Genomic DNA, 8730 nt, shown 5'->3' with positions numbered 1-8730 from the left:
ATTTTCAGCCCAGAAAAGCAGATTAGAGCCAGGGAACATACAGAGATGAGGGGAACATTCATTCCGCATAATTTTTAGTTTTTGAGATCTGATTTTACTCCTCCTTTATGTTTTCTCTCTACACATTCATAGTTCTTAGGATTTTGTTTTTATTGCTTTTTGGATTGGGCTATTGAGAAGAGTTATTACCTCTGCCAAGACTTCATCATTCTAGTTTGTTTCCTTACTTGTCACTTACTCTTTCATGTCCTTAATTTGTTCAGAATTACTATTGAATTATTTTTAGAATTTATTAATACAAGAACTATTTTTATTTTTAATTGGTCTCTTTGATTATTATTATTTATCATGTCTTTCTTTATTTTCCTTTCTTATTTTGTGAAGTTTACAATCATAATGAGCAAGTAGTTCCATAACTTGATTGGGAGTTGATTGAAAGGAGGACCTTGAGTTGGAATGCTCAAGAGTAAAATTATAATTGGGTTTATCGTTGCGTCGCCCTCTAGTCACTGGCACTAGTCCTTCCCAAGGGAGAGGATTATAACTTGTGAATAGAAACTGACTTCCAACTTGTTTAACTTTTCTTTATCTGGTAAGGGATAACTGCGCAGAACAACCTTCAATTATCAATTGATCTTGGGAGAACTCCAACAAGGATAGGACTTCCGAATAATCTACTCCCGGTTAAGGTTTTTATTTAAATTACATAAATCCTCTGATTTAATTTCCTGTTTATCAACTCAAACCATTTTAGAAAACATCTGATTAATAAAATAGCACATCTTTCTGCAACTCGTTGGGAGACAACCTGGGATTCATACTCCCAGTATTTTAATTCTAATTTTGTGACAACCCTTCTAAATTGATAAGCGGATTTTTGTTGGTTAAGGATTGTACTTGCAACGTTCCTCTTACATCAATTTCTTAATCCGCTAATTTCTGCCACGTCAATTTTTTGGCGCCGTTGCCGGGGAGTTACAATAGAGTGCTAAGTTATTGATTGGAATTTATTTACTTACATTTTATTTTATTTTTGCTACTATGAGCTGCATGTTTCTTTCGTTAAATGATACGTTCACTTCCTGATCCAAGCTTGCCAGTATTTGATCCTGAGATTGAAACAACTATTTCACGTATAAGGCAAGCTCGGTGTCGGTTAGTCCTCCCCGAGGACGAATCTGAAACGTCACGTAAGGAAGGAACAAGCTCCCTTTCTACTAATTCGGTTGATTTACGTGCAAGTGACATGGCAGTACCTAGGAGAGTTACTCTCCAGGAGGTTGGAGCCCCTGATTTTACAATGCAACCGTTTCAAGCGCATCACCCAGCGGTGGCTACAGATTTTGAAATAAAGACTGCACTACTCAACTTGATGCCTAAATTTCATGGCTTACCTGCTCAAGAGCCTATCAAGCACCTTAGGGATTTCCAAGCAGCCTGTTCTACTGTCAGGCGTAATGGTACAGATGAAACTTCTATTCTATTAAAAGCCTTTCCATTCTCTCTTGAGGGAAAGGCGAGAGAGTGGTACTACACTCAACCCGCAGCAACTGTTTCTGACTGGGATACGCTTAGAAGAGAATTTTTGGAAAAATTCTTTCCAGCTAAAGTTACTGATAAACTAAGGAAAGATATTTCCATGATTGTTCAGGACGAATCCGAGACTCTCTACGAATACTGGGAGCGCTTCAACAATCTTCTGGAAGCATGCCCCCACCATATGATTGACAAGATAGTGTTGCTCGGCTACGTCACACAGGACATGAGGCCCCAAGATAAGACCACATTGGAAAGTGCTAGCAATGGGTCTATGAAAAAGTATAAGACCACTGATGAGGCATGGCAATTGATCAGCGACTTAGCTGAATCTACTCGGAATCACAGGCAGAAACAAAGCCAGTCAAAAGCTGTTGCAGAGGTATCTTCTAGCAGAGAGACTAGTGCTCTAACTCAGAGTATATGTAAAATGACCAACTTACTGAAGCAGATGCAGTTGAGTAAACAACAGGCGCAGCAAAGCCAACAGTTAGTCCCACAAAGAGTGTGCGGAATCTGTGCTGATTATAGCCATTATACTGATGAATGTCCGCAGCTCCAGCAGGAAGACAACACTGTGGCAGCCACTCATAACTTCTATGACCGCCCCAATCAAGGATACAATCAAGGTGGCAGCTGCAACTATGGATGGCAGGACAATTCCAACCAAGGTTGGAGAGATAATTCTATCCAGAGTTAGAGGGACAACAATAACAGAGGAGGCAAAGACAATCAAGGAAATCAGAGGTGGAATAATAACAACAACAGGCAGCAGAACCAGAACTAGCCTTACAGAGCACCTCACCTGAGGCAATCCCAAGGAGCACAGCACAACCAACAAGAAGTTCCGCAGATCACTCAATCTAATTCCTCTCCGAGTGACGAGGCGATTCAATCCATTGCGCAAGGACAAAAAAACATGGAAAGTTCACTTAACGGTCTAACATCCGCTATACAAGCTCTCATCTCTCAGCTAGGATCATCCAATACTTCAAATACTCAACATGCATGCTCCAGTGGAATTCCTTCTCAACCCTTACCCAATCCAAAGGGTGGCATCAATGCCATCACCCTAAGGTCCGGAACCACACTGTAAAAGAGGAATCAGGAGGAGCCAATCCCAATAGAACACGCCTCAGCTGAAGAGGTGGTGGAAGTAGAGGATGCTGAAGAGGAAGAGGACATACAAGACATGGTTGAAGAAGAAGAAGCTCAACCACAGAAGGAAGCACCAAAGGATGCAGACGCTGTAGAAAATGTCCTTCCTATTCCATTTCCACAAATTGCAAGGAAGCCCAGGAAGCAGATGGAACTTGATCCCAAAATGGTAGAAATATTCAAAAAGGTTGAGGTAATTGTTCCCCTTTTGATGTTATTCAGCAGGTACCTAAATACGCAAAGTTTCTAAAAGATTTATGTATACATGATAAAGAACTATTTTATGGTTTATATTGTGTTTAATTGTGTGGTTTTATCATGATCTTTACCCACTTATTCATTAAATAAGCATGCATTTATAATTCCTTCCTGAAGTTATTGCATGATTGAAAACTTGCTTCCTAGAGACTTTTAATTATGTATTTTATTTCTCCTTTATTCCATTCGATGTCGTAATCTGTGTGTTAAGTGTTTCAGGCTTTATAGGGCATGAATGAGTTGGAGATTGGAGAGGAAGCTTGCAAAAATGGAAGGAACACAAGGAATTGAGGAGATGACCAGCGAGAAGTGACGCGGCCGCATAGATGACACGACCGCGTGACATGCGCGATCCGCATAATTTGCAGAATCGCTGGGGGCGATTTCGGGCCTTATTTTGACCCAGTTTTCAGCCCAGAAAAGCAGACTAGAGCCAGAGAACATGTAGAAACCAATAACAACATTCATTCCGCGTAGTTTTAGTTTTGAGATCTAGTTTTCCTCTCCTCTAGGTTTTCTCTCTACACATTCATAGTTTTTAGGATTTGTCATGTTCATTGTTTTTGCATTTGGATATTGAGAAGAGTTATTGCCTCATCAAGACTTCGACATTCTAGTTCGTTCTCTTTACTTGTCTCTTACTCTTCCATGTTCCTTAATTTACTTAATTTTACTATTGGATTATTTTAGCATTTATTAAATACAAGAATTACTTTTTATTTTCAATTAATCCTTTGACCATTATTTATCATGTCTTTCTTTAATTCCCTTTCTTATGTTATGAATTTTACATTTACAATGAGCGAGTAGTTCTCTAACTTGATGGGGAATTGATTGAAAGGAATCCTTGAGTTGGAATGCTCAAGAGAAAGATTGCAATTGGGTTTATTGTTGGATTGCTCTCTAGTCATTAACACCAATCCTCCCAAGAGCGGATTGGAACTTGTGGATAGATACAGCACTCCAATTCGTTTGACTTTCCCTTACTTAGTAAGGGACAACTAAACATAATAACCCTCAATTGTCAATTAATCTTGAGAGTACTCCGACAAGAATAGGGCTTCCAGCTAATCAAATCCCAGTCAAGGATTTTATTTAAATTTATATAAATTCTCTAATTTAATTCTCTGCCATTCAACTCAAACCTTTTTGAAAACATCTGATTAATAAAATAGCACACTTTTCTGTAACTCGTTGGAAGACGACCTGGGATTTATACTCCCATTATTTTAATTTTAATTTCTGTGACACCCTTCTAAATTGATAAGCGGATTTCTGGTTGGTTGAGAACTATACTTGCAACGCATATTTTATAATCATTCTTAACTCGCCAATTTTTGCTCGCATCAATTTTTGGCGCCGTTGCCGGGGAGTTACAATAGAGTGCTAAAGTTATTAATTGGAATTTATTTATTTGCATTTTATTTTATTTTGCTACTATGAGCTGCTTGTTTCTTTCGTTAGATGACACGTTCGCTTCCTGACCCAAGCTTGCTAATATTCGATCCTGGGATTGAAAGAACTATTTCATGAATAAGGCAAGCTCGGCGTCGGTTAGTCCTCTCTGAGGGCGGATTTGAAACGTCACTTGAGAAAGAAACCAGCCCCCGTTCTACTGATTTGGTTGTTTCACGCGCAGGTAACATGGCAGCAGCCAGGAGAGTTACTATCCAGGAGGCTGGAGCCCCCGATTTTACAATGCAACCATTTCAAGCGCATCACCCAGCGGTAGCTACAAATTTTGAAATAAAGACCGCATTGCTCAATTTGATGCCCAAGTTTCATGGCTTACCTGCTCAAGAGCCTATCAAGCACCTGAGGAATTTTCAGGCAGCTTGTTCTACCGTCAAGCGTGATGGTACAGATGAAACTTCAATTTTGCTGAAAGCTTTCCCGTTTTCTCTTGAGGGGAAGGCAAGAGAGTGGTACTACACTCAACTAGCAGCAATTGTATCCAACTGGGATACACTGAGAAGAGAATTCTTGGAAAAGTTCTTTCCAGCTAAAGTTACTGATAAACTGAGGAAAGACATTTCCATGATTGTTCAGGATGATTCTGAAACTCTTTATGAGTACTGGGAGTGCTTCAATAATCTTTTGGAAGCTTGCCCCCACCATATGATTGACAAGATAGTGTTACTCGGTTATGTCACACAGGGAATGAGGCCCCAAGATAAGACCACATTGGAAAGTGCTAGCAATGGGTCTATGAAAAAGTACAAGACCACTGATGAGGCATGGCAATTGATCAGTGACTTAGCTGAATCTACTAGGAATCACAGACAGAAACAAGGCCGTGCAAAAGCTGTTGCAGAAGTATCCTCTAGCAGAGAGACTACTGCTGTAACTCAGAGTATCTGTGAAATGACCAACTTGCTGAAGCAGATGTAATTGAACCAACAACAAGTTCAGCAAGCTCAACCTTCTCCAGCATAGCAAAACTAACAGTTAGTCCCACAGAGAGTTTGTGGAATCTGTGCTGATTACAGCCATTATACTGATGAATGTCCGCAGCTCTAGCAGGAAGACAACACCGTGGCAGCCATACATAACTTCTATGACCGCCTGATGCCAGGGCATCTTGGCCAGTTTCACTGACCTTTTCTTTACTGTTTTTAGGTTAGTTTCATGCATTTCTTTTGGAAATAAGCTAGTTTTGGGTAAATATTCACTTATGCCTTGATTCAAGCACACATTGTGCATTTTACATAATTTCATGAGGATTTTGCATAAGTTTAGTGACAAATATTATGTTGCATTACTCATGACTTGGACTAGAGCTTTGATGCACTTTATTGCTTGATTTCAGGACCAAAAAGGAAGCAAGAAAAGGGGAGGTAACTTGCAAGATTAATGAGAAAAAGTGATTGCCAATAACATTCTCAAAAGCCATCAATGCCCACGTTAGAGAGTCACATTAACTAAGTTAACGTGAACTCTAACGTGGAGAAGAGAAGTTGAGCCAACATTAGTGACACTTAACATTGTCACTAACGTTGGCAATTACTCATAAGTGGCCACGTTAGAAGCCACGTTAACCTAGTTAACGTGGCCTCTAACGTTAAGGGGGGAAGAGAAGCCAACGTTAGTGACACTCAATATTGTCACTAACGTTGGCCTATGGTGCAAAGTACCACGTTAACTTGGTTAACGTAGGGAACTAACGTAAAGGATGAAGAGTTGTCAACAACGTTAGTGACACTCAACATTGTCACTAACGTTGAAGCAACCACACAACCCCCAAGAGTCACGTTAACCTCCACGTTAACTTAGTTAACGTTGATCCGGAGAATTGCAGCATCTCCTAAGCCCAATGAACTCCCCATCTCTGATCTTACCCATTCTCTTTAATTTCTGCCATTTACTTTTATGAGCAAATCCCCCATTCCCATTTACAATTCTATAATTTATTTTCAGTCATTTACTTCCAGTCCTTTAATTCTAGCATTTACTTTTCTGTTATTTACATTCTCGCCATTTTATTTTCTGCAACTCTCAACCCAAATCCTGGATTCGCTCAACTAGAACATTCTTCTAATTAAAGTTGCTTGATCAATCAATCCCTGTGGGATTCGACCTCACTCTATTGTGAGTTTTTACTTGACGACAACTTCGGTACACTTGCCGAAGGGAGATTTATTGAGAGACAAGTTTTCCATGCATCAAGTTTATGGCGCCGTTGCCGGGGATTGATTGTGCATCAACAATGATTAGATTGGAAGATCACTAGATTGAGCATTTTATTTTGTGAATTTCATTTTCTGTTTGAGTGATTTACTTTTTGTTTTGGTTATACTTCTTCCCTTCTCCCTCTACTCTTTTGTTTTTTTTCTTTCTTTGTTATTTTCAATTCTGTTTGCTAACTCACTAACTGTTTGATATATTGCATCACCCACAACTAACAGCAATTCTGACACAAATACTGTCTGCACCTATTTTCTCTGCTTGTACTTGTTGGTTGTATGACAGGGAGAAGAAGCGGGGCTTCAACTTTCTTTGGTTCTGAACCGGAGAGAACCTTCCTTAGACTAATGAGGGAGGCAAAAGAAAAATGAGTAGTTGGTGCTGAAGAAGAGGAGGAACAGTTTGAGGAATACTTTGAACCAAACATGGAAGAAAACATGGAAAATCATCATGAAGAAGAGACTCACAACCATGGCAGAGGAGGTGGAGCAAATCATGCTGGGGAGGATAGAAGAGTTTTGGGCTCTTACATTAATCCAAACCCAGGAAATTGTGGAAGTAGCATCCAAAAGCCAACAATCCATGCCAACAACTTTGAACTTAAACCACAGCTCATCACCCTTGTTCAGAACAACTATTCGTTTGGAGGAGGTGTTCAAGAAGACCCCAATCAACATTTGACCACCTTCCTGAGAATATGTGACACAGTGAAATCTAATGGTGTCATCCTGACGCCTATAGACTGCTCTTATTTCCCTTCTCACTCAAAGACAAGGCAGCCAAGTAGCTGGAATCCTTCCCAAGGGAGAGCTTGACAACTTGGGAGGATGTGGTGAACAAATTCTTAGCAAGATTCTACCCTCCTCAACGAATCAATAGGCTGAGAGCTGAGGTTCAAACCTTCAGGCAACAAGATGGTGAGACTCTGTATGAAGCATGGGAGAGGTTCAAAGACTTAACAAGGAGGTGTCCACCTGACATGTTCAACGAATGGGTCCAGTTGCACATTTTCTATGAAGGGCTCTCTTATGAGTCAAAGAAGGCAGTAGACCATTCATCTGGAGGATCCTTGAACAAGAAGAAGACCATTGAGGAAGCCATAGATGTTATTGAAACAGTAGCAGAAAACGACTACTTCTATGCTTCCAAAAGAGGGAACACAAGAGGAGTGATGGAGCTAAACAATGTAGATGCTCTGTTGGCCCAAAACAAGCTCATTACCCAGCAGCTGGCTGACCTCACCAAGAAGATGGAGAGGAACCAAGTAGCAGCAATCTCATCTTTATCAACAATCCAAGAAGGAGTGAATGAAGAAGCAGAGGGGAGTCAGGAGCAAGCCAACTACATTGGGAATTCACCAAGGAAAAACTATGATCCATACTCCAAGACTTACAACCCTGGATGGAGAAATCACCCGAACTTTGGGTGGGGAAGTGAGCAAGATCAAAAGCAATTCACCCAGAGAACATCTCAACACCCCCACAACAACACTTCTCCACATACTTATCAAAACCAAAACAGCACGTCTGCTCCGAATCACTCATCAATTGATGACAAGCTCTCTAAGATTGAAGCCTTACTTAAAGGAATATGCCAAGAGATTCAAGAAAATAAGGTGTTCAAAGAGGAGGTGCGAGCCAATATTAAGAACCAGGGAAAGACCATCAGGAAGATGGAATTTCAGGTGGGATATTTAGCTGAGAAGATTCCCAAACCTACTGATAGCTTCCCAAGTGAAACGGAGAAAAACTCCAAGGGAGAAGCAAAGAAAGTAAGATGGGAAGATTGCAAAATGGTCACTACAAGTGATCAAGAGATTGAAGACAAGCAAGGCAAAATACGCAAACAACCTGAAGACAACTCAACAAAGGAGGAGGATAGAAAGCACAAAGAACCAGAAATCTCACAACAAGAGCTGCTGAAGCTCTATGCACCATTCCCTCAACTGCTAAATGGTGCTGTGGGAAAAAGAATATACTCAAGGTTCCTAGACTTGTTTGCATCTCTGCATGTGAACATACCATTCATCAAGGCAATTCAACAAATGCCTGCATTCATCAAGTATATGAAGGAACTTCTTCCCAGGAAAAGCTC

General features: G+C 40.4%; 1 non-coding gene across 1 annotated transcript; it reads right to left on the bottom strand.

Moving 5' to 3' along the window:
- Nucleotides 1-7513: 7513 nt before the first annotated feature.
- On the bottom strand, nt 7514-7617 carry LOC112760225 (small nucleolar RNA R71). Its single transcript, XR_003180675.1, has one exon. It is a non-coding gene; the product is annotated as a small nucleolar RNA R71 (small nucleolar RNA).
- Between the last annotated feature and the right edge of the window lie 1113 nt (nt 7618-8730).

Source organism: Arachis hypogaea, chromosome 16, assembly GCF_003086295.3.
Source record: "Arachis hypogaea cultivar Tifrunner chromosome 16, arahy.Tifrunner.gnm2.J5K5, whole genome shotgun sequence".
In the NCBI taxonomy this organism is placed as follows: Eukaryota; Viridiplantae; Streptophyta; class Magnoliopsida; order Fabales; family Fabaceae; genus Arachis; species Arachis hypogaea.
The sequence above is the reverse complement of the archived record's forward strand: the minus strand, read 5'-3'. Positions and strand labels throughout refer to the sequence as shown.